The sequence below is a fragment of the Balaenoptera acutorostrata genome, chromosome 4, assembly GCF_949987535.1.
Source record: "Balaenoptera acutorostrata chromosome 4, mBalAcu1.1, whole genome shotgun sequence".
Classification (NCBI taxonomy): Eukaryota; Metazoa; Chordata; class Mammalia; order Artiodactyla; family Balaenopteridae; genus Balaenoptera; species Balaenoptera acutorostrata.
The window spans coordinates 134,696,015-134,723,555 of NC_080067.1; positions in this window are offsets into that span (position 1 = coordinate 134,696,015).

Sequence of the window (27,541 nt, forward strand, 5' to 3'; positions counted from 1 at the left end):
TCCAGTGATCAGTAGCCACATTGCTGGGATTACATAACCAGTCTGAAAGCAGAATTAATCAGAATTGGACCAGTAATTCTACAACTGGGTTCTGGTTCCAATCCCAGAAAACTTTTAAACTGAAAGAGTATGTTCACTGGCCTCAGGCACAATGGAATTTCTCTCTTGAATTCATGTGGTCCTGTCACAGTGAAAGCCTCAAAGAAGAGAGCTGCTGTAGAAAACCTATGCAATACCACCAAAGGTGAACTACTACTGAAAAAGCCATCTGATGTCACTGAGGTCTCTAGGAATAATAGTTGAAGGTGTTGCCTTTTACCAGATCAGATGTGGCCTGACCTGTCTCCTGTCATTTCAGTTTTGATCTGAATTAAAAGACTATGTCAATGGTTGGCTTAGCCCTCTTGGGTACCTGTTTGGTGTCTCAGCATAGCTGATGGCTATAGATTGTATACTGAAATGTGCCTGTTAAGCCCAGACCTTGCTCACTTATCATCTACTGTCCCTGAGGCTTGTACAGAAAGTTTCCTTATCTTCTGTGGCCCCAGTGTCCCCCTAGACCTTCAAACAACTACAGTGTGTCTTCATCTTCAGTAGTTTAGTGTTATACTCCCAGCAAATCTCCTAGAGCACATCTCAGAGCAGTGGCCTTGCAGTGCTATTCACTCTTTAGTGACAGGGACCTTATCCTCCTGTTCATTTCAGCAATACAGCTTCATGTCCCTTCCATATCATAAAATCTGAAACTGCTTCCACATCGAAAATCTTAATCTTCTGATATGCTGGTATTGGAATCAATCTTCCTGTCCTTCAGGGCTCATTCTTACCTCCATTGACCTCTTCCTTGCTTACTTAAATGTCTTGTCTCTGTTCCCCACATTCCCACACTAAATTGCCAGTTCTTTTTCTGCTTTGCTTTGCACCATGTGGCTTCTTGGCCACACCTTGTGTCTTTTCACTACAATGACTCTCTCACTGTAACCCTGGCTCACTTGCCTTTGTGTATCTATTGGTTCAAAAACTGGCCCTCGTACATGAAGGGCAACACCAAAGGAAGAGGCAGACCACTTTGGATTGGTAGGTGGCAGGTTTAATAAATATGGAAGCTTACATAGGAGACTTGTTTTGGCCAACTGCAAGGCAAGTAGATTTTTGCACTCGCCTACCAGAATCTTAAAAGTTTATGTAGATGTCTCAACTAGGTTCAGTCATGTATTCAGTCCAGATAGATTGTCTCAAAAAACACCTTGCTCTCTCAAGTCTATGTCCTTGAAAATGGCTTCTACTGTGAAAACAGTGGGCACACTATTCGTTCCAAGGGCAAGGGAGGGGGTGAGATGCCTCCAATTGCCAGGGTCTAGCTCACAGGTCAACCAGTAGTCATGTCCTCCTGATGACTTCCTCCAGCAGTATCTAACCTGTTCTTTAAATATCTTATGGCTGGATAAAGCCAGCTATGCTTCCTCTTTGTTTCAACCTCTCAGCTACTTAGGGCTGGTTTAGAATATCACAAAATGGTGGGGGTTGACAACACTCAATTCATGGTCTTTAGCCTTGAACTCTCATCTCAATACTGCAGAGAAATTCTTCTGCAAGTACATTCTGCTCTCTCTACTATGCCCTTGTCTAATTATTGTCATCCAGGTACAAGAATGGTTTCTGTAACAATGTACTGAATGTCTACAACAGGGAATATGTCACCTCCTTCTCAACATGTCTAAATCCATAATCAACTACTTTACATTAAAAATGGTTTCCTCTCCTATAGTTCCCACTTAATAAAAGAAACTGTTAATCATTTAGTAGTCCTTCTGAGAAATCATCCACTTTTCTCCACTGGATCAGTCACTAGGTCTACAGATTCCATTTCTTAATAATTTCTCCCCTACCTTATTCCTGGCCATCACTGCTTCACATCTATATTACAGAAATTGACTTCCACCTGATCAAAAAGACTCTGGCTATTCTCACACTACTGTCTGAGAAATATTCCTAAAATGCAAATGAGGCCCTATTACTGGACTGCACATGATCATGCATTGCTCATCTCCATTCACCATTTCCCTTACATAAATGTCAAAATTGGATTATCAAGGAAGCCTCTCTCACCTCCAGCCGTTTCTCATAGTGGACACTTCATTGCAGGCAGCCTGATTTTCTCACTGCTGCCAAAGGCAAAGTGCTGTACTATTCATTGTTTGTTTGTTAAAAACACAGATTTCAGTTTTTTCAATTATGCAGGGTTTTTTTCCTCATTAACCAAAGTGGTCATGTTAAAGTCTTCTCATTAAAGACATGGGCATGTTAAAAATCCCACTAAGTCACTGCATATGTACACTTGTCAGAGATGGTATATGGGTGCCCACCACAGACAAATGAATTTATCTATGAAGAATCTTACTTGATATAATTTGCAAATGTAATTATAAATGAGAAATGTGTGATGAAATCACTGTAACATTCTGGTACTCCAAACAATATTAAAATATATATATAGCACTTTTCCAGTGCCAAGAACTTCTACACGATTTCCGTATATCAACTCCATCTAATCATCTCAACAATGACATGATGGCTAGTATTTTATTTTATAAAGGAAGAAATTGAGCTATATAGAGAAACAAAAAAGTTTGCCTAAGGTTACACAGCTAGAAAGCCAAAGACCTGGAGTTTGAACCTTGACAGTTTGACTCTAGTTTCTTTCTCTATGTTTAATCTTTTAGCCAAATTGCCTCTTCAGAAAAGAACAAAATGTATACTATACTTGAAAAAAGGATAGCCATGTATTAGGTGTTTGACATTCAAATAGCAAATAGAATTTCCCAGAATACTAATCCTTTCAATATCAGTAACAAATCTAATACAACCACCATAGGAGCGAAGCCAAGAAACTCAGCCCTGGAGGTCAGACCAGGCTGGTGGGTAGCCAAGAAATGGACAAAGGAATGTTGAGGGGAGGAGTGTAGGGGGCGTTGGGGTTTGTTAAGTGGGCCAAAGGGAGTAGGGGTGAAGTATGGTCAAGGCTTACAGGTTGGGAAATGGATCACAGAGGGCAGAATAGGGCAAGGAGCAAGGGAAAGAATTCCAGCCAAGTGAAGAATCATGAAATGCACCATTCCACTTTTAAGCTGACAAAATAAGAAGGTAGGCATGGGTTTAGACAGGACTGTGGAAAACAGAGGTTTCTGGGTCTGGAAAAAGTTTATGGGTTTACAAGGCTGCATTATCAGGGTATCACTAGTTGATTTCTAAGCAAAGGCTATCTTGGTTTGAGAAATTGTTCTGGACATGGGGAAACTGCCCCAAAGTGCAAATCCCCAGACGAGGCAGGGATAAATATGCTGTAGACAGTAGAGGATTCATCTCTCACGTAGCATCCTAAATATCCTATTGTGAATCTAGATGGACATAATTCGAATTAAAGCTCTGCTTGTGAAAAGTGATAAGACTGTAAGCAAGCTAATTATCATTTATTAAATGGAGATAATAAAAGGTCCTGTATAACACTGTTGGTAAAGTCATAAAAATCTTTTGAAATATAAGTAGAACACTGAGCTTTCCAGGTAGTTATAGTCATTGTTTTGATTTGCAAAAGTTTAGCTAAATATTCATATTCCTCTCCTCATCCTTTTATAAGAATTCAAGGTAGAAAAATTTAAGATGCACTAGAGATTATCATACCAAGTGAAATAAGTCAGAAGGAGAAAGACAAATACAGATAATATATGTGGAATCTAAAATATGGCACAAATGAACCTATCTACAAAACAGAAGCAGACTCACAGACATAGAGAACAGACTTGTGGTTGCCAAGGAGGAGATGGGGTGGGAAAGGATGGACTGAGAGTTTAGGGTTAGTAGATGCAAACTATTACATATAGAATGGATAAACAGCAAGGTCTTACTGTATAGCACAGGGAACTATATTCAATATCGTGAAATAAACCATAATGGAAAAGAATATTAAAAAAAGTCTATATGTGTATAACTGAGTCACTTTGCTGTACAGCAGGAATTAACACAACATTGTAAGTCATCTATACTTCAATAAAAAAATAAATTAAAAAAAGTTTAGAAAGACTACAAAAATTTAAGTATGCTGATAGTTTTTGAGAAAAATTGTCAGTTTTCTACTGAATCCTCTCCACCTCTCTGTTCTGAGCAATCTTTAGAGGTTACTTCTTAATAAATAGAATAATTTAATTTATCAAGTAGCTGAGTTAAATCTATTTAATGAGTAGAAGTGTACACTGGCTAAAACTACACTGACTTTAAGAAAGATATTGTTAGCCTGAGAATCACTTTCTTTTTAACATGAATATTCTATTAATTCATGGACACATTGGTCAGTGTGCCATCAGATTGAATTTTTATAGAACTTCACCAAAATTGCAATTTAGCGTCTTTCTTTTTTTTCAGAAATGTAAGTGATCACTTCAGAGTGGCTAGTGCAGTTGATACCTGGTAATGGATAGTGGAACTTCAGAGCCACATCTCGATGTTAATATGATATTCTCAGTAGCTTATTTAGAGACATGTGTTGGAAAAATTGTAAATTCTAATCTGAGTTGAATATAGCCCTTAGGGTGATATAATCTAGGAAAGTTCTGTGGAAAATCTGTTAGGTCAGGGTAACCAAAATAATTTAGCCTAATCTCTGATTCTCAAGCACAGGAAGAAGGTAAGAGGAAGGGAAGGCCTTACATAAAGGGAGCCAAGTAAGACTGAGTGGTTGTCAGCTAGCCCAGAACACTCATTTTCAGTAAAACTCTCCTAATTAGTGCCACTGTTGAAGGCTATGTATTAATATTCATATTATCATTGTTTTGCAGTATCTTAGAAGGGATCCAGAAGGTAGTAAAATAATAATCATCTGTAGCCGAGTTTCTCAAAGATTTATCTTTAGATAGTTTATTTCAGAGTCACGTGGGAAACTAAAGATTTATATATAATGACCACAGTCTCTGGTAGTCTAGCCCCCTAATCTTCATGTTTGCCTCTGTAGATTTTGTCAGTACTTTCTGAGCATCTTCCTGAAAAGATGAACATATAGGAGATTCTTGGTAATAGCTCCCTAGCTCTTTTAACAATCATTTGTCCCACTACTTCCCTGTATTGTATCTCTTCTGACTCAAAATATGCAGAGTGACAGCTGCTTTCCTGACCGAATCTGAAATGATAACGTCTGGGAAGAGAGAAAGACATAGAAATTAAACATTTCTTCTCTTTTATTATGACTAATAACTGAACCACTTTTTACTCCATTATGGTAGAAGGTCTGCAAAGTGAATCAAAATGTTGATGGAACAAGATAAACCATAGAGGGGTGGCAAGAAACTATTGGAACATCTATTTATCATTACTCTCAATTTTTATTAAATTCTGAAAACATAAATGGGTGTCAATATTTGCATATGTAAGCCATTAAAAAATATAACGCAAACTCCAACACCCACCAACAAGCCCAAGAAATCAAACTTAAATAATACTACCAAGGTTCCTCTATGCCCATCCTTCATTTCTTTTTTTTTTTTAAGTCTTTATTGAATTTGTTACAATACTGCTTCTGTTTTATGTTTTTGTTTTTTGGCCACGAGGCGTGTGGGATCTCAGCTCTCTGACCAGGGATCGAAACTGTACCCCCTTCATTGGAAGGCGAAGTCTTAACCACTGGACCACCAGCATCCATCCCTTCTTCCTCTGCTCTCTGCTTCTCCCTCAAACCAGGTAGTGGTCATGCAACTGAATTTCTTTGTTTTTATTTCTTTGCTCCTCCTGCAACTTGCTTTTTATGAACCAACATAATTTTTGTGAGATTTAGTTACAGTGTAACTGGTAGCTACAGTTCATCATTTTTTACTACAGAGCAGTTTTGCATTATAAGAATGTAATATTGTGTATTAATCTACTTTCCTTTCAATGCATATCTTGGTTCTCGTGTTTTGTTAATGTGTTCATTTGTTAATCTTGCTTTATTTTGCTAGTACAAACAATGCCACTTTTAAGAGCATTCAGCATTCATTTACATGACTCCTGGTGACATAGGTCAAAATTTCTCTAGGTTATATTCCCAAGAGTAGGATTATGAATTCACACTTCACATTCTCAGCTTCATTAGATAATGACAAATTGCTTTCAAAAATATTTGCACTGATGTACAGCTTATCTGCCTTGTATGAGTTCCTGTTATTCTAAATACATCCTTGCCAAAACTTCATGTTCTTGAACTTGTTAATTTTTGCCAATCTGGTGAGTGTGAAATGGCATTTCACTGTGGTTTTAATTGGAATTTCCCTAATTACAAAAGAAGTTGAAATTCTTTTATACAATTATGAGACATTCATCAAAATGTCTGTTTATACACAGCACCCGTTATTATGTTGAGATACATCTTTTTCTTCCTAATTTGTGGGAGTTCCTTACATATTCTCTATAATAATTCTCTGTCAATCATATATTTTTTGGGACAGTATGCAGTGTCTCTCTTCACATTCTTTATGATATTTATTGATATACAGAAATTGAATAATGTTTCCTTTTTTGTTCCTTTTTGAAAGAAGTCCTTTAATACTACAATGACATAAAATTTTCTCTTAATTACATTAAAATATTTCATAGCTTTGCCTTTCATGGATAGGTCTTGAATCCACACTGTAAATGTCAAAATAAAGCATTGGATGTGGCATGCACTTGAAAACTCTTCAAGTGCTAATATAAGTCAATAAATGAAAATAGAATTCTTAATCATACAGTTAGAGTTCCAGTGTTATTGCATGTTTTGAGATTATTAAGAGAACAAATTAAAATGGACACATGGGACCCATTTATTTTAGGGTATTACCAATCTACCAATAGGCATTTTCCTTAACATCCTCTATGGTACTTATGTTAGAATATAGAATTCTTGCAGGTCACTTAGGCCCATTTAAAATTATAAACTTTGGGTTGTGCAATAACGAAAGCTAGTACCTCTTGGAACCTTAGTTTACTTGTTATAGCAGTAGTAAGAAAGTAAATCAAACCTAGTAAAAAGGTACAGATTTTTATATCTATCATATAATAACATATATGTGTACATAAAATTAAATTATATATTAGCTTAATAATATAACATATAATAAAATTATACATTAGAAAATAGTTTTAAAGCATCCATATAAAAGTAACAGAAAAATCTAGGTTTACTTATTCTGTTTGTTTTCCCTTTATTATAATATTTGGTTTTAAATTGATTCATTCAGAAAGTATCTACTGGGCTTCCCTGGTGGCGCAGTAGTTAAGAATCCGCCTGCTAACACAGGGGACATGGGTTCGAGCCCTGATCCCGGAAGATCCCACATGCGCAGAGCAACTAAGCCAGTGAGCCACAACTACTGAGCCTGCTATCTAGAGCCAACGAGCCACAACTTTTGAGCCTGCATGCCACAACTACTGAAGTCCATGCACCTAGAGCCCATGCTCTGCAACCAGAAGCCACCAAAATGAGAAGCCCGTGCACTGCAAGGTAGAGTAGCCCCCGCTCGATGCAATTAGAGAAAGTCTGCGCACCCAACACAACCAAAAATAAAAACAAATAAATAAATAAATTTATAAAAAAAAAAGAAAGTGTCTACTGTTTCTAGTACACTGTACTTAATTCGATCTATATTTGAATTGTTTTGTACAATTACTGGTATGTAAATTTATATTTCACTTTCAGAATTATAACTCATGAAGCACTTTTGTGAAAATGTTTGGTTATTACTATCTTAAATCACAAAGAATTGAAAATTTGACTCCAAATTTCTAATGACTCAAACTTATATAAATGTTCTAATATGCATATATATTTATCTAAATAAATATTACAGTAACACAGTTTAGGATCTTTTCCCTCATATATACAAAGCCTTCTATTAAACAGAAGTATAACAAAATACTATCATTTCAGTAGTCCACAAATAAAATTTAGATCTCTCTACATTTCATGTTGGAATTGAAAGATTTTTATATTCCTGTAATGTATGATGTGGAAATGAGACAAAGCAATATTAGTGTTATTTAGAAATCCCAGAAGAAACTTCTAGTGAGTTCATTAAATTTATGTTACAGCTATCTTGAAATGAAATGTTCTCTGTTTTTTTAAACTACATACCATAGAAGTTGTAAACTTTCCCAAGAGAAGTTATAGACAAGGTTATGGATTTAACCTTAGTTAGCTAACAATTTAATCTTGTTTTCATATTGCATACTTTTGGCCAGGATTATACCTCATTCATTGCTTAAATATTTTCCTGCAAGAATTCAATACTTTGAGATAGAATTTTACATTCGCTGTATATGCCAGCCCTCATGCCTCAACTAAACTCAACTTGAAAAGCAATGCAGTACACAACACCCCAGCACAAACTTTTCTCATGGTACTTAAGAAACTCTGATTGGATCCCAACAATCAACCGTTATCGTATGATATAATTTGGCATCGTTTTCCAAGTAGACCATGTTATTTATTATTCATAGTCTGGCAGCTATGTCTTCAAGCTATGTAGGTGGTTACAAGTGAAAATCGGCCACATGCCCCAAACTTTCTCTCCCTTATTAACTCATTTTTTTTCTGGCAGTTGTGGTTTCATTAATGGTATTTATCTGTTTCATAACGCTGTCTCCTTTAGCAAAGGTTAGCAGCAGCATCAACCGTAAATATAACTGAAAAGAAACCCAGAATTCTCTCTAGAACAATGAAATTTTCAGTGATAGTGATTATATCCAATTCAAATTATAGATTTTTGGTAACACCTTTTCTTCTGATCAGATTTATTTGGCTTCTAAGATAGCTTCAGCGATAACCAGTTAGGTATTATTAGTATGCCAAAGAATAATGATCATACAAATGATGTCTAAAATATATGTACTAATTATGGTTATTTTGTAACAGTATTAATTACTTTTGGATTCATGGGAAAGCAAGTGAAATAAAATTATACATATTAATTATCAGTATTATTTTTTCCACTGATTATGGAATTACTCTTCCCTGGGTATGGTAATGAGCATGTTAGCCAAAATTGAACCCATAGATTTTATTATATAAAAATACTTATATGTAAATATGGAAAGAAATAATATGAAGAGAGAAATATACTTCAGAGCTTGAAGATCTTCTACCATAAGGTGTGTTTATGTTCAAACTTTCATTGTCTCTTTTCTCCGTTTCTCTTTATTTACTAGAAACTCACCTATGTTAAACATGTCTACTGAGGGATTGTTTGCAAATTGATAGCCAAAACTTCTGTTTCTAAATACATGTTCTTGGAGAATACCTTCCCATACTGAATTTTGCTTGCCTATGTGACTTCCCTGGACAATGGGAGAATAACAAAAGAAAAGTGCTTGTGCGTGGCACTCACCCTATCATTGTTGAGAATGTTTCTTCCACCATGCAAACAAGTCCAGGCAAGAATCCTGAAGGATAAGAGAAAAGTAGGAGGGAGGATCCAGCTATCCAGCCATTCCATCTCTCTCAGCTATGCCACCAACTGACTGCAAAAATCAGCCAAGTGAGCCCAGACCAGAAACACCACCCAGCTGAACCACAGAATCAGGGACAAATATATGATCATTGTTTTTTCCACTAATCATTGAGGTATTTTTTCTCAGAACCAATTCTGACTAATATAACTACCATCATGATATTTTTAATAAGAGAGAAACTAGAAAGGAAGGCAAATTATGTTAATTTTATTAATCTGACTTTTATTCTTAATTTAATATGTGATTTCTGAAACAACTTTGGCAAATTCTTATTTTTGCACATTTATACAATATTGGGACATGACAGTCTTGAATACTTTTTTATAGAATGTCATAAAAATTGCATGCATTTAATACAATTAAATAAATTAATAGTTCAGGTATGATTCTGGGTTTAAATTTTTTTTAATTACCTTTTAAAAAATATATCCTGATAGCACTGAAATGGTTTAGAGGTGATTTCTGCATATTTTACTATCAAACGGAGTCTTTGTTTAGAGTGATTTATTTACCTTTGGGCAGTCTGGTTTCTAGGACTGTACTCAAGAGGGATTTTGCATGAGAATATGAAGGTCCTATAGGGGAGCATGTTTAGAAAGTGCCAAGTCTCCTGGAAATTCCAAAATGCAATTCCCTAAAGGAGAGAAGTAGTGCAAGGAGACCCTCTGAAAGAGCCCTTATAGAAATGAATATATACCTAAGCCTAGGTAAGGGTTCTAGTTCATTTCTTGAACCAAAGAAGGTAAAGTAACATCTAGCAGAGTTGATGCTGTAGAGTTGAAAAAAAAAAAAAAAAATTCTGTAAGACAACTCTGAAGGTCATTAAATAGAATCTGTATAGAAATGGTGTTTATTTGTCCTTGAGCCTCACTAACCTATGTTTATAGAATTAATTCATGCATCTGTTTTATATCAAATTATTTTGTCAGAGTTCATATTGGCCTTGATTTTAAAAACTGACTTCCCAGATATTTCTGTTAATTTCATACTATCTGCCTCTTTTTTTCTGGAAAAAATGTAATGAACTCAATCTTTTTTCCTCTGGTCTTCTTATCTTAATGGTATAGTGTTATTTTTTCAATGCTGCCAAACCTTTTGATATAGCCACACATTTGTGACTTATAGCTATTAGTGACCATCTGATGCCCTCCAGTGACCTCTGATGGAGGGAAGGGATCATTATTTTCCCTAATCCCCCATAATACAATAGAGACAATACTATACCTTCTAATAAGATTTGATAAAACTTAGAATGGAAGTAAAAAGGAAAAGTAGTTTATAATTACTTTTATCCACACTGAAAGCCCATAATCCTAGACTTCTGGAAGGTTTGTGTGTAGAAGTGCCCAGCTCAGCCTGATCAACAGGAATCTTTTCTTTCAACTTCCTGATCTTCAACAACAGCAAAAAAACATTATTATCTTTCCAATTTCAAGTCCCACCTCATTTTGTGCCCCCAGATGTTACATAATTCATGAAGAATAATAAATCAATTCCCTTTGGGAGTCTCTCCCAACAGGAAATTGCCTGCATCCAAGGTTCAGAAAAACAAATATAGTAGTTGATATTACATTATGCAAAGTTTATTAATGCCATCTTAATTATACGGTATGTATATCATCCTCCTTTGGCCCAGGTTATCTTCTAACCAGACTCAGGCATCTCCTTTGCATGGCTTTTCTTCTAGCATTCAGTAAAGGTAAGATTAAACCTAAAAATCCTTCCCACTTTCATCTGCTTTTAGCTCCCACACTACTTTGAGGCCAAAACAAACAAGGACATAAGATACATAATACTCCTAAAAATGTATTTTTATGTGCTCAGTGTACTCTAAATAAGCATTTGGTAACTTTTTTTTTTTTTTTCAAATTGAGTTTTTCCAACAATTCTATCATGTGATCAAGTTATTACTCCCAACTTTTATTATGAAGTAGAATATTTACCATCTCCATATAAAGCATCTACTTGGGTTCTTTCCTGAATTATGTTTTTACCTTATATGTTCATGATATTAAGCAACTCTTCTCCCAGAATACAGGTAAGTCTACTCCAAAGATAAATGTTGATTCCTTAGAAGGCAGAAACCAATGTACACCCTTCCAAATTGTGGTTTTTCTAGCCAAAAATGCCATCACGGGTTACCCATTATTTATGAAAATTTATAACAATATCTATGTTGCCAGTAGACTTTCAGAAGGCACAGTGTTATAAGTTGTTCCTCTGAAGGAATTGTGAAAGAAAAATGTGAAATTTGGATTTAACAAAGAAAATATGAGATAATAGGACCCTGGAGGAGAAACAAACTATAGGCTCAAGAATTCAGGAGATGTTTTGACAGATGACCAACCCATGTTATTAAGAATTAACCTCAGTAGAACCATGCAAGGAGACTTGGGCATTAAAAGGCCCAGATTAAGTAGCTGCCAGATGAGATAGATGTATAAGAAATGATTTAAGTGTTTATTATCTAGAGGTTGCAGTCCCATTGAGATATAATCCTTGAGGTAAAGGACTGTGTCAAATATTTTCATACTTAGTGATGAATTCAAAACAGATACACACACAGACACATAAAGACACACAAATATTTCATATCACTTATTCATTCATTTCCTTAATCATTTATTCAACACATATTTATTGAGAAACTATTTGTCCCAGATTCTGATTTAGATATAATATTTGCACCATAAACACACACACACACACACACACGCACACAATTTCTTACATCAGGGAACATATTTTAGGGATCAAGACATACCATTTACAAGCAAACTAAAAATGTAAGGGCATGGTATATTAGAAGGTAAATACTATCGTGAAGATAAATAAAATTTATGAAGGAGATATGGATTTCAGGGCAGGGTACTGTTTTATGTCAGGCTAATGCCTTCTAATAAAGTGACATTTCAGTAAGAACTTAAAATTGTGAGGACCAAACATGAGGATATTTTGGAGAAGAAAATTCTAGGCAGAATGAACAGATTTTGCAAAGGTTCTGAGTAAAATCATGCTTAGTGTATTCAGTGATCAACCAGGAGGCCACCAAGTTGAGAGTAGCATGAGCTAAAGGCAGGGAGGCAGGTGGAGACAGATTATGAAGAATCTATAGGTATAAGAAAGTAATAGTATTTTATTTTGAGGGGGTAGGAAGCCAATGGACAGTTTTAAATAAATGAGTGATAAAATTTTACTTTAGTTTTTTTTTTTAATTAATTAATTAATTTATTTATTTTTGGCAGTGTTGGGTCTTTGCTTCTGTGCGAGGGCTTTTTCTAGCTGCGTCAAGCGGGGGCCACTCTTCATCGCCGTGCACGGGCCTCTCACTATCGCGGCCTCTCTTGTTGCGGAGCACAGGCTCCAGACGCGCAGGCTCAGTAGTTGTGGCTCACGCACCTAGTTCTTCCGCGACATGTGGGATCTTCCCACCAGGGCTTGAACCCGTGTCGCCTGCATTGGCAGGCAGATTCTCAACCACTGCGCCACCAGGGAAGCCCTTTACTTTAGTTTTAAAAGATCACTCAGACTCCTATTGTGAATAGCTTAGAAGGAGGTTCTGAAGCAGAATAACCTTAGAGTAATTTATTTATTGCAATGACTGTCAAGAAGTTGTGGCTATGTGAGGTAGAGAAAAAGTCTAGGCAGAAGACAGAAATTTGAGAGATACAGGCAAAGATAAGCCAAGAGTTTCTAGTTTTACATGGGGATATGACCTTCCGTTAACTTGCAGGCTTTGTTCCCATGGTAATCTGATAAGAGTTGAATGCCGTCTCCAGGCAACATTACTTAAAACAGAAATTACACCTGATTTGTAAATTTGCATCTGGATAAGGAACTATGAATACTCCTTGGGGTTATACGTTGGGCAGTGACTCTTGGAACTGGCATGTTTCTTTCAGGGACCCTGGAAGCTATGCCTATAGGGATATTAACTCCTCTGTGACCTGAGGTTTCTAAGCCAGAGAAGTTTCCCCAGCTACCCAAAGTGGTCTCACCTTCATGAACCTGAACTGTCATCTGAGTTGACTTCTTCTGGGCGAGTCTGTGGACTGTTTCATGGACTCCTGAAAGAGCTACTCCTGCAAGGAATGTTTGATGTTGAGCCGCTGCCATGCTGTGGTTCCTGTTTGATAACCTTCTGAGCAGACTGATATCAAATATGTTTTATGATACTGTTTTGAGTATGAATGTATAATTAAGCCTAAGAAACTTAATTGGTGAGCATTGTAGAAGTGTTCAATGTGTGGATGGTATCTAAAGGCATAAGGTTAGATGAAATTTCTTAAGAAGTATCAACAGAGAAAAGAAAAATTCTGAAAATTATGCCTTGAGCTACCCCAGAAGCATAGGAGAAAAGGTAGAATGAAAAGAGGAATCTGAAAAGGAACACATAATGAGATAGAAATATAACCAAAAGAAGTTGATATACTGGAAACCAAGGGAAATGGACATTTCAAGAAGGTGGGAGGACTCACTTGTATCAAATGCTCTATGAAATAGAATATAACCAAAAAGAGCATACACACTGAGGGACAGTTAATTTTGGCTGACCTCTGTTCTGATTGGCTGATATCCATGCCACACTGAAGAGGAAAAGTTAGTCTACCACTTCTGGGATTGGAGCTAGATATGCATCGGGGAGTCAGAGTTGGTTAAAGGTACTCTAACTTGTCTCAGAGATGTAAGGTTGACCAGATATTCCATGGCAGAGGGCATGTGGAGACGGTAGAAGAATGATGAGGAGAGGGGAAAGAAGGAACAGGGTTAGGGATAGTTTGGTTTGGACTTATAATTTCATCTCTTCATGGGAAATGACCAAAGGTAATGGAATTGAAGTTTTCTTTATTTTGCAATTACCTATGAGTAAGAATTAAAATTCTCATGAAAACTAAAACATACCAAATAAGAAATAAAGAACAATAAATATTTGGTAAGTTCATTGATCTTAGGACATATTGTTCACACTAAATATCAAGGGAACATACAGAATTTTGCTTTTACAAAGTTGATTAAATTTCAGCATGATTACTTCAGAATAGTTTCTTTTATTTTTTTTTAATGACATGCTACATTTGGTGCATAGTCATTTCCCGTTCTTCCTGTGGCTTGTGGCACTTTCTTTGATGACACATATGGGGAATGTCTCAATGAATACATGGGGCAATTCCAGTTAGTTAATACACGCTGCTGCCAGTCAGCACATGTTTCTTTTCACCATTGGCTTATGAATTCCCTTTCACTTTACCAACAACCGCACCTTTACTGAAAATCAGTTGTCAGGGATGACTACATCTGTCATTTCACTCATGAGGAAATTTCACATTACATCATAATACTTAGAAAGAGAATATAGAAAGTTGATATTCTCTCAAATCCTGTGCTTTATTTCACTGTATGTACATGGAGTAATATTAATAAACATCAGTATGATTTGTATGTACAGTCAAGCTTTCTGCAAGAAGTTATGAATCTAAAAGCCTCTTAAATGTGTAGCCATTGTTCAAAGTAAAAAAAAAAAAAAAAAAAAAACAGCAGAAGCAATTTGGTTATGTGAGTGTTATCCTCACAACCAAATCAATTCCTGGCAACACATTATCTGATTCCAGTAACTCCTAATTCAACATGAGCCTGTGTGTAATGGTAATCAACTTATTCTTTTAGATGTATGAGAAATACAAACTATCTTAGAAGTAACTCACTTGAAATTAGTATAATTCATTTAGAAGGTAGGACAAAGTTTACATAATCAATTAAAACAAGATTTACCAATTAATAAACAAAATTTCAGAGGTGAGATTCTATTTCCATATCATCTATATCAGTATCTATATTAACTATATCATCTCTATCTCTTTATCTACCCATATATAATAGAAAGCCCACTTAATCAAGTAAGAATTTGTATTTGTAAACAAATGTGCAAGGCCTCCAGCAAGTGGCATCTGTGATGTGATTTTGCAAATAAAATTTAAAGAGAAAACTGAAGTAAAACAATGTGATTCTACAGGTAAGAAGGGGTAACGTTCTTGTGGCTTAATTTTTAGAAAGAAATCAATAGAAAAATAAATTTTCTATAATTTCATCTAAATTATTTTAAATGACTTGACATGTTTTTAAACTGCTGAGCAGCAACAGGAATTGGCTGAAGACGCTAGACATGGAGGCAAGAAACCTGGCTTTAGGACTTGAGAATTTCTGGATTAGAAGAGAATTTTTGCAATCATTAAATTTTTTGGATTGTGGAACCCTCTGAAACTAGAATAAAAGCTAAAGATCTCTTAGCTTAGAACAATACATGTAAGAGCAATCCCACAGTTTAAAGATAGTTAAGAACCCAAAAACACTGCTAGAATTCTTCCTGTGCACTTACATGTATTGGTATATTTTCTACAAAAATATACTTTATGTTATATCTACAATTTTGTACCTTGACTTTTTCTTTTTTTTTATTGTTATTATTTATTTATTTATTTATTTATTTTTGGCTGTGTTGGGTCTTCATTGCTGCACGCAGGCTTTCCCTAGTTGTGGTGAGTGGGGGGCTACTCTTCGTTGTGGTGCATGGGCTTCTCATTGCGGTGGCTTCTCTTGTTGCAGAGCACGGGTTCTAGGCACATGAGCTTCAGTAGTTGTGGCATGAGGGCTCAGTAGTTGTGGCTCGCGGGCCCTAGAGTGCAGGCTCAGTAGTTGCCCTGCACGGGCTTAGTTGTTCTACGACACATGGGATCTTCCCAGACCACGGATTGAACCCTTGTCCCCTGCATTGGCAGGCAGATTCTTAACCACTGTGCCACCAGGGAAGTCCCTCAGCTTTTTCATTTAACAGATCATTTAGTATGAATTTCTAATGTTATTAAATATTCTTCAATTAAGAAGGCTTAACTTTAAATGGATACTATTATAAAGGACATTTAATAATTTCTTAAAATTAGACATTAACTTTAAAAAAATTATCTAACATTTGCTAATTTAATGCCATACAAGTACCCTATTAATCTATGTCACATACCTATCCTAATAGGCCAAATTGCTTGATGGCTCACTTCATTTTATTTCTGAATAATAATTCATTGTATAGTTTTTCCACCAGTTGTTTATTCATTAACCTACATCTTGGTCACTACCAGTTTTGTGATGATGAATAAAGCTGATATAAACAACCATATATGTCATTCATTTTTGAATCAATCGAGTAGCAACCTAAAAGCACAAATGCTGGGTTGTATGGTAGACAATGTTTAGCTATGTAAGAAACTGTCAAACCATTTTTCAAAGTAGCTGTGCCATTTTTCACTCCCATCTGACATCAAAAAGAATTTCTGTTCCTCCACATTCTTGCTGGCAATTGGTATTGTCAGTTTTTTGAATATTGGCTATTCCAGTAGGTGTGCAGTGGTATCACATTAAGAAAAATTATGTTGAACATTGTTGTATATATTTATTTGCCAACTGTATATCTTTTTGGTGAAGTGCCTGTTCAGATATCTTGCCATTTTTTAATTAGGTTGTCCATTTTCTTAATGTTCACTTTTAAGAGTCCATTGTATATTTTGGTTAAAAGTCTTTTACCGCATATATTTTTTAATGTCTTTTCTAATCTATGGTTTAGAAACCATATTCTCTTAAGAGTGTCTTTCTCAGAGCAAAAGCTTTTTAATTTTAATCAAGTTCAACTTATCTATTTTTCTCTGATGGATTTCATCTTTTGTTTGTACCTAAAATTAAGTACCAAACACAATCACATATATTTTCTCCTGTGCTTTATTTAGGAGTTTTATAGTTTTAAATTTTACAGTTAGGTCCATCACACATTTTGAGTTAATTTTTTGAAGGTGTAAGTTCTGTGTTTAGGTTCTTTTTTTTTTCCATGGAAGGATGTCCAATTGATCAAGAACCATTTGTTGAAAAGACTATCCTTTCTACATTGAACTGCCTTTGTTCCTTTGTCAAAAATCAGTTGATTATATCTGTGTGGATTTATTTTTGGCTCTGTATTCTGGTCCATTAATATATTTGTCTATTCTTTTGCCAATTTCATGTTTTCATGGTTACTCTAGCTTTATGTCTTGAACCATGTAGTTTGCATTGTTCAACTTCATGATCTTCTTCAGTACTGTGTTGATTATTCTAGCTCCTTTACATTTCCATAAAAATTTTAAAATCAAATTTTTGGTATCTTCAAAATATTTTGCTTGAATTCTGATTAGAATTCCATTGGTGTATAGATCAAGTTGGGAAGATATGATTTGGTTTTTAAGACCTTCATCAAAGATAAATAATAAAGCCATGTATAGGAGGAGGAAACCCTGGATGGGTTGAGTCTTCAACACTACAATACAGACTATCCCTCCATTTATTTAAACTTTCTTTGATTACTTTTGTCATTGTTTTGTAGTTTACTGCAAAAGAATATGAACATATTTTGTAAGATTTACATCTAAGTATTATATTTTTTTTGTGCTAATGTAAATGGTAGTTTTATTTTTAATTCCAAATTTCAGTTGTTTGTTGCTGGTATATTGGAAAGGAATGACATTTTTATATTGATCTTTCATCCTTCAACTTGCTATATTCTTTCCAGTATTTTATTTGTACATTAATTTTGTCCTAACTATAATCATGTCATCTTCAAATAAAGACAATTTCATTTATTCTCTTTTAATCTCATATTGTTATATCTTTTACTTATCTTTTGCATTAGCTATGACTTCCAGTATGATGTTGAACAGGAGTGATGGGAGAGGGCAACCTTGATGTGTTCTTGATAGTAGTTGAATAAATGCTGTATCTTATCAAGGATGATGTTAATGTAGGTCTTTTGTAGGTTGCTTTTTTTTTAATTAAGTTGAGGACCACCCGTCTATTTTTACTTTGCTGAGATTTTCTTTCAGTGAATGGGTGTTGGATTTTGTCAAATGATTTTTCTACCTCAACTGATATAATCATATAATTTTTCTTCTTTAGCCTGTTGATATGGTAAATTACATTGGTTGATTTCCAATTTTTTTACAATAATCGAAAGGAAGCTGAGTAGCTACATTAATGTCAGACATAGCAGACTTCAGAACAGGAAGATTATCAAGAATAAAAAGGATGTTACATAATTAGAAAGGGGTCAGTTCTCCAAAAAGACATAAAATCCTAAACATGTATACACCTAATAAAAGAGGGATGAAGATGTGGTACATATATACAATGGAATGTTACTCACTCATTAAAAAGAATGAAATAATGCAATTTGCAACAACATGAATGGACCTAAAGATTGTCTTACTGAGTGAAGTAAGTCAGACAGAGAAAGACAAATATCATATAATATCACTTATACATGGAATCTAAAAGAAGGGCACAAATGAACTTATCTACAAAACAGAAGGGGGGTCATGGAGGAGAGTGATAAATTGGGAGATTGGGATTGACATATACACACCACTATATATATAAAATAGTAACTAATAAGGACCTACTGTATAGCACAGGGAACTCTACTCAATACTCTGTAATGGCCAATATGGGAGGAGAATCTAAAAGAGTGGATATTTGTATATGTATAACTGATTCACTTTGCTGTATACTTGAAACTAGCACAGCACTGTAAATCAGCTATACCCCAATAATTTTTTTTTTGAAAAAAGAGCATCAACATTTATGAGACAAAGCTGATAGAAATGAAAGGTAAAGCAAACAAATCCACTATTCTCTGGTTGGAGATTTCAACACCTCTGTATCACTACTTGATAGATCAAGCAGGCAAAAAATAGGTAAGAACATAGTTGACCTGAGTAGCAAGTTTCAACTATTTTACTTGAATACATAAACAAACCTTGGACTGTTCTAAGCCTTTAGTTAAGAGTTCTGAAAGAGTTGATTTTGGCAATTTTGACAAATGTTCTCCTTGTTTTTATGGAGGAGTGTATTTTTGGAGTCCCTTACTTCACCATTCTGGAAGTTCTACCCCATGTTGTGCTCTTTCAAATGAACTTTAATTCATATAATTTCTTATATAAGAATATTTGCATGAAGAAAATGCACTGTACATTCCAATCAAAGTATGTTTCATTTATGAAGTATCCCAGTCTGTAGTTTTCACATATAAAGTAACCCCATACTCTGGGTGTCAAGTATGGTAAGTCTCCAGAAAATTACAGTTAGCTGTAGTAAAAAGGAGCATGGTTGTAAATTCAGGAGACATAAATTCTAGGTTTCTCTCTATCACATAATTATTGTGTGCCCTTCGGTAGAAATTTTCAATTTTATTAGTCTTAAAAGGGGAAGAAAATGACCTATTTATCACATAAGATTAGTATGAAAATCACATGCTCTAAGGTATATGAACATATTAATTTGCTTTCTGTTAATTATTTCAAGATGGGTATTTGCACCATAATTTTGCTGAAGAATTTTATGTTAAAAAGAATTTGTTTCTGAGCTTTGTGTTGTAAAAAATATGATTCAGTTGTTATTGTAATGAACTTTTACCTTGGAATAATATAATGGAGACCAAGAAATCCATGACTTTTCATTGACAGGATTATAATTTTTAAACACTAACATTCTTATCTATCATTTTAAGTTAAAAAAAATATGGTTAGTTAAATGTTAAATGCAATTAGTTGAATTCTATGGCTTACTAGATAATAGATGTTGTCAAAGTTCAGATATTGATGACAAATAAAATTCAAACATACTAGACACCTCTTGGAAAGTCAACAGTAAGTAGAGTATGGCAGCAGATAGTGTTCCTGAAATTGGTGACCTCTCTGCCTATTGTTTTCTCTGTACAAAGAATTTCTCTCTTACCTCATTGCTTCAGCATATGTATAACTTCACATCCTATTGCCTCACTCAAGCCTCATCACTCGTGTGTGAGTCTGTGTGTGAGAGTATGAGAGTGTGTGTGATGGGACTAAGGAAAATGGGAATGTATATTATGCCAGAATTAATTTTTTTATAGAAAGAAATTATCCTGAGAGGATGTATTCAGACAAATGAGCCAGGGTGACTAGGTATAAAAAGGTGGCAATTTTGACATCCTTCAAAAGGCAGGAAGTCAGGGATCCACCATTCAGAAGTCTGGTTTCAAACCACTCCCCTTTTTGATAATCATAACTCACAAAATTATAAAAATAAATAATAGACACAACCATACAATTTACATATACCTATCTGCCCCCCACCCCCGAACAAATGTAATTAACATTTTAGCTCTTTCTTTTTTCCTTGATTAGCCATACAGAGGTAAGAATATTTTGTTTTGTCTTCATCTACCAGCAGTCAAACATTTTATTATACTATAGGTTTACTATATATTTTATACCATCTATACCATCATAGTCTATGTCTCTGTAAGTCCTCCTCTGCCTGAAGCAGAAAGGCCTCCAATGCTCTTTCATGGCTCCAGAGTTCCTCAGCCAGTTCTTACTAGGAGGACCTAGGCAGACCTTCTTGAATGTGGCTGGAACAGCAGCGAGAATGCATTTTGAATGAGACAAGACAATTGTTTCTGCTTCTTCGGGTGTCTTCTGGAGTCCCTTGTTTTATTCTTTCTTCTACAGATGACAGGGGAAAAAAAAGGAAAGCCCAAAAGAAGTCTCTGGTTAACTGGAGAACACGGGAAATATGTGTCATTTCAAACTCAATTTCACATCAAGCCAACGTTGGTGGTGACACATCCTACTTATTAATAAAATCATTCAGACAGGTCCTCACAAGCTTGGAGTGTGTTTTTTTTTTTTAACTCCTATGGTGACTTCACTTAGAGAATGCCCTTGATTTGATGACTATTACTGAAAATGAACAAGAGATATTTATGAGCCTTAGGAAGCAAAAAAAAATTCTCTTTCTGTTGAAACTTTAATTTTTTGTGCTTCCATTTTTAATTATATTTTCTCTACCATGAACTACTTGAGGAATTCTGTTCCTTTTATATTAGTCAGTATTATAAAGATACCAAATGCACTGAGGTTTGAGGGAAAGATTGTCAGTATATTTGTGTGTGATGGGGGTTGCTGTCAGGGAAGACATGGGGGTTAAGAGATATAAAAAACACAGAAATCATGTTTAATAACAAAAATAATTCTTCTAAATTAAAAATTAAAAAATATACTACATTTTGTTACTATGTTTATTCATATATTATAAACTAACATGGTAGATACATTTTTTAAATTGAGTATATAACATTTTGAAACACTATTAGTGGAAAAAATGATATTTTTGAACTCTCAGCAGTTCCACATGTGAGGGTTTGACTTCAATTACTTGTCAATTAATATTTGAAGTATGAAGTTAGAAAATTAGATTGCTACAACTTATACATCAATCAAAAATTAAAATAATAGAGTTATTTCTGACAACTACATTTTAAACATACAACCACTGACTTATGCAACTTAGATTAAATATTTTAATTGACTTAATAATTCCCATCTCATGTTGATTGCCTACCAGTTTGTGTTCACATAACAATCATATTTATTCAGTATAGTTTTCTTCATCATTTTAATAGAATGTTATTTTATAATTTTTAATAGAAGGGAGTTATAAAAATAACACTGTAATCAGTTATTTCTTTTTTTATCTTTTAAAGATAAAACTGGGCAAAATGACCCATTAAAAATATTTTTTTCCACACAGAGAATACAAATAAATATATAAGCAAAATTAAAATACACAAACAAATAAAACAAAAGTCTTCTCAAATCTTTCCCTGTTTAGAGGTCAGCTACCCTGAATGGTTAAATTAAAAGTAATGGCTGTCTGTATTTGGAACCTCTTTCCTTAAGATTAAAATATGTTAAGAGAGTGTTGAATACAAAGGACTGCATTGACAAATCACATCATCTGATTTACACCTGCACAACTACTAACTCCTTGTCTTTATAGATTTCAAAGAGAGCTCCTTTGCGTCCTGAAGATAGAGTGATACAATCTCACATTTGTATGATATTTCCATTTATGGTATTTCTGCACCAGGGAAAATTTGTGAAACTCAAAGTTCCCAGGATTATCCTGGAACTTAAAAATAGTTAAAGATAAAAAATGTAAGATAGAATGGAAAGATAATGTTTTCACTGCAGGAGAGGAGGGGACTGTGACCTCAGTAAGGTGGCAGATGTAGGCAGGGGACAGATCTAAGGACCAAAGACGTCATGCAGTTGAGTCAGTCTTGTAGGTGTTGTGGAGAAATAGGGGATTTTACCCAGGAAAGAAACAAAATGCTATTTATCCCATATTTATCCCTTACAAACCTCATTCTAAGCAAACGTGACATGTCATCTTTTTTTATACAGACAATTTATGTAACTTTTTTTTTAAAGGTATTATTTAGTGAATATAAACTTCCATGAAAATTTCAGGAAATTTTTATAAAGCTTTTTTTTTTTTTTTTTAATTAGCAGTTACAATTGTGGCTGTAGGTATCTTAAAATTTCCAAATGAAAAGCATGTATCTTATCCTTCAGTTCTTTTTGAAAGTCATGAAGGAATATCCTTTTTAGTTGATCTATTGAATGTATATTAATACACTGGTTGTATAATTGTGGTTTATTGCTCCTTAAAGTTATAATCATACTTTATCATTTATATTAATACTTTTTGTATGTGGCCCTGTCAGTGTTTCCAAATATCTCAGTCACTGTGCCTACCTGTGAGTTCAAGAGGGAAATAGAGAAAAAATACATAATTGTTTGCTTATTACCCTGAAGCAAGTAGAAAAAATGTAGACAAGCTGTTTTAAAATAGGGACATATTATTTTAAATGTGTGTGATCTTTGGTGACATGAATATTAGATTTACATTTGAAAAATAATTTTTATTTATTAAGTCATTTATTCAATAAATATTTGTTGAGCACCATACTCTGGCAGTCATTGCGCCAAAAATTTGGCCTCCATACGGAACAAAACAAGATCCATGCTCCTGTGGAGATTACATTCAACAATATTAAGCATATTTCACTTTGATAAAAGGAAAATAATTCAGTAAAAAAAACCAAAAAGAATAAAAACAGAGTGGTTTAAGGACAATTGAGAGAGGTTGGAGGGAGGTGAAGATTGCAACTTTAGAGTGATCAGAATAATTTTCATTAGAAAAGTTAAATCTGAACAAAGACATGAGGAGGGTGAAGGAGTTAGCCATGGAAATATCTAGGAGAAATGCATTTCTGGAAGAGTGATCACAGTGTTCCTGGCATGTTCCAGGAATGACATGATGATACTAACATGGTAATGTGTTATTATCCAGTCATATTCAGCTGTACTGAGACTTGGAGGAGAAAGTGGGCACCAGGGTTGGGCTTGGCAAGTAAGTTCGATGAAGGGAGAGGAGAACAAGGTAATACAGGCAGTTATTATAATCATTGTCCAAAGAGTTTAGGCTGCATAGAAAGAGAAAAACAATGAGATTAAAGTAATGAATGAAAGGGAAAGAATCATAGAATCAGTCGGTGGGAGATCAAAGTATGGTTGAATAAGTCTTAAAGTTTGGGCACTAGAGGTGGTGGTGACATTAAAGACCGGAAGTGACATGAAGAGCTGAATGCATGAAACTGGAATAATAGGGTCATTGCAATTATTAGTAATGCCAAGGCCTAGGGCAGTACTACCCAATAGAAATATGATGTGAGCCACAAATAAAAGCCACATGTGGGTTTACATTTTTCTAGTAGCTACATTTTTAATAAAGTAAGAAGAAAGGCTAAAATTATTTTACTAATATAATTTACTTAATTCAATACAGATGAAATATCATCACTGCAATATGCAGTTAGTATAAAATTAATGAGATATATCACATTCTTATTAGTATTAGGAATCCAGTGTACATTTTACACTTTCAGCATATCTCAGTTCCGACTAGCCACATTTCAAGTGATCAGTGGTCACATGTGGCTGGTGAGATCTGGACAGGATCGTGAGAATATGTAGCTGGGGTAGAATAGTGGAGAATAAATAGTTGAACTTGGAGGCCATTATATTGAAATGATCATTTTTGTAGCTATCCAAATCATCAAGAATTAAGATAAAAGTGGCTGGGAGAAAGACTGTCAGTGAACCATAAACTAAAATTGTTAAGAAACCCAGAACAACTTTGGTGGAAGATAATGATATAAGAAAGTTAATTAATATAATCCAACGACATAAGATTCAAGATCAGGAATTTTAGGAAACTAAAAGAGGAAGTTCTGAAAATAGAAATGAAGGGCAAAGAAAACATTCTCATCACCTCCAGACCTACTAGAATGAAGTCTATGGGAGAAGAAACAGCCACTAGTTGAGAGTTTTAGGGAAAAAAAAAAATGCTTTTAGGGGAGAACCAGGGTTTACTTAAACCAAGAAGGCAAAGGAGTATTTAGTAAGGCAGGAGGGAGGGAATAGTACATATGCAGAGTCTTATAGTGATTAAAATGAGGAAGTAAAGGGTGACCTGCCATTCTGGGAGTTTCTGTGGTACCTGGAATAACAGGAGTAAAGAATATAATAAGATCTGTCCTGATAAATAATTCAGGAGAATTTTGGGGAAACACTGAATGTGGAGGATGAAGGGTGGGGAGGGTTGCCTAAGTCCAACATCTTTATTGAGAAATAATTAATACATCATACAATTAATGTGTACAGTTCCATGGTTTTTAGTATACTCACAGAGTTATTCAACCATTACCACAGTGCAATTTTTGAACATTTTCTTCAACCCAAAAAGAAACTCTGAACCCATTAACATTCACTCCCCAATCTTCCTCCCTACCTCCCCATTCCCAGCCATAGACAACCTTAACTTACATTCTGTCTCTATGCATTTGCCCATTCTGGATATTCCATATGAATGGAATCATAAAATATGTGGTATTTTTTACTGGTTTCTTTCCCTTAGCATAATGTTTTCAAGGTCCATCCAATCTGTAGAATCTATCTGTAGTTCATTCCTTTTTATTGTTAAATAAGACTCCTTTTTATGGATATAACACATTTTTATAATCCATTCATCAGGTGATAGATTTAGGTTGTTTCCATTTTTGTGCTATTATGAATCATGGTGCTATGGACATTCATGTTCAAATTTTTGTGTGGAAGTATGTTTCTATTTTGGGGGGGGTGCATATAACAGGGAGTGGAAATGCTGGGCTGTGTGGTAACTCTATGTCTATCATTATGTAAAACTGTGAAACTTTATTTCAATATGACTGCCCCATTTTACATTCCCACCAGTAACATTTGACCATTGTTAATGTAGGCAAAGAGGTCTGTGAGGGCTGGTCTTAACTCTGGTTTGTGGATCCTCTAATGACCATTGAAATTGGGGTTGAAAATCTAGAAATGCCTGGATTTACTCTTGATCCTGATGGGGAGGGAAGGTTTACATCAAGAGTAAGGCTCAGCCTGGCTCCTGTTAATGAACATGAGACTTTGCGGCAGTTGAATGTTACACACTATGATGTCGTTGCCCACTTTCAGTGTGGATTAATGGGGGCCAGGCAACATAGATTCATTATAAACAGATACTAGTTTTCTAACTGTATTTTTTTATTGACGTATAGTTAATTTATAATGCTGTGTTAGTTTCAGTACAGCAAAGTGATTCAGTTATAATAAACGTTTCTAATACTCACAGTGACTTTCCAAAGATATCTCTGGCCCATCCTGCTTTGCAGAAGAGGAACATGGGGTATAAAGACGTTTTGAAAAACTTGCCCAAGTTCACACTGATTGCCATCACTGATTGTATAATTTTATAATTATTTGCACAATCTGTATCAGCACAAACACCTTGAAAATTGAGTTGTAATTTCCCAAAGCAGAATAGTCCTCAATTGTTTCACTTTTATGTGTTCAGGAGTTATTCTAAGCACTGTAGTTTTCATTGACACTTACCTATACATGCATCCACACAGAAACATCCCCTGAAATATGGGAAAACATTCCATTAATGTGTTGTTAAGTGGCATCAAATAAGGATGACTTAAATAATGGGAACTGGGTAAATTTATCCTATTCTGAGTCACGGTGAGGAACCACATTTCAAATGACCTCTTTTGGCAAGTGGTTATTAAATGTGATTTAACGGCATGCTCTAGGGAAGAAATGACTAATACCTAAAATGAGTGTGAAAACTGGCCTCTAAATTGTGATTCACCTTTCTTCAAAAGGCTGTAAATTAGCACATTATCCATATCTGAAATGAATCTTTACTTTGAAGGTAAACTATATTGTTCTTCTCAATGAATAAAAATGTTCTGAAAATAAAAATGCTACATGCATTATGGTCCATTTGTTTGGTAAACCAAAGAATATGTTTTATTTTTATTTAAAAAGAACTTATCAAAAAGTTGTAAATAATCTAAATAACCTAAAGTATTGAGTAGATAAATTATGCACATTGGTACAATATAATACTACAAAGTTGTCACACATCACGACGTGGAAGAATATTCCATGACAGGAAATATGTCAACAGTAAATTATTAAAGGAAAAATAGAAGCAGACCACACAATGCCTTGATCCCATGTTTGAAAAAGTTAGATTAGGATAGATAGAGGCAACTCGATTTAAAAATCCATCTTAAAAGAAGTACACTGAATGATAACATTGGTTCTCTTTGGATACTGGGAATGAAGGCTGCTTAGTATTTTTTCCATTTTTTGCACATAAGTTATTTCTAAGTTTTCCATAATAAAATGGATAAAGACAAAAGGAAATATTTTAAAAGGTCTATGATTCCAAATTATTTTGCCTATATCTTATTAAGTTTTTTTCTATTTATTGGTTAGTTTTTTTTAACAAACTGTCATATAGAGTAAATATTTAGAGGGCAGTTACCATCTTTAAATAACAAATTCATCTGTATCAATATATTATGAGTAAAATTAAACAGAATGCTGCAATGTTGGAATTGAGAAAGTTTATTTTTTAAAATTTTACAAAAATATAAAATGTAAAATTTTATATGAATAACTCTTGAATGCTTTAAACTGATACAAAGTGGCTTATTTTTATTGAAGATGCGATCTGTTGAATAAATTGATTGTACCAC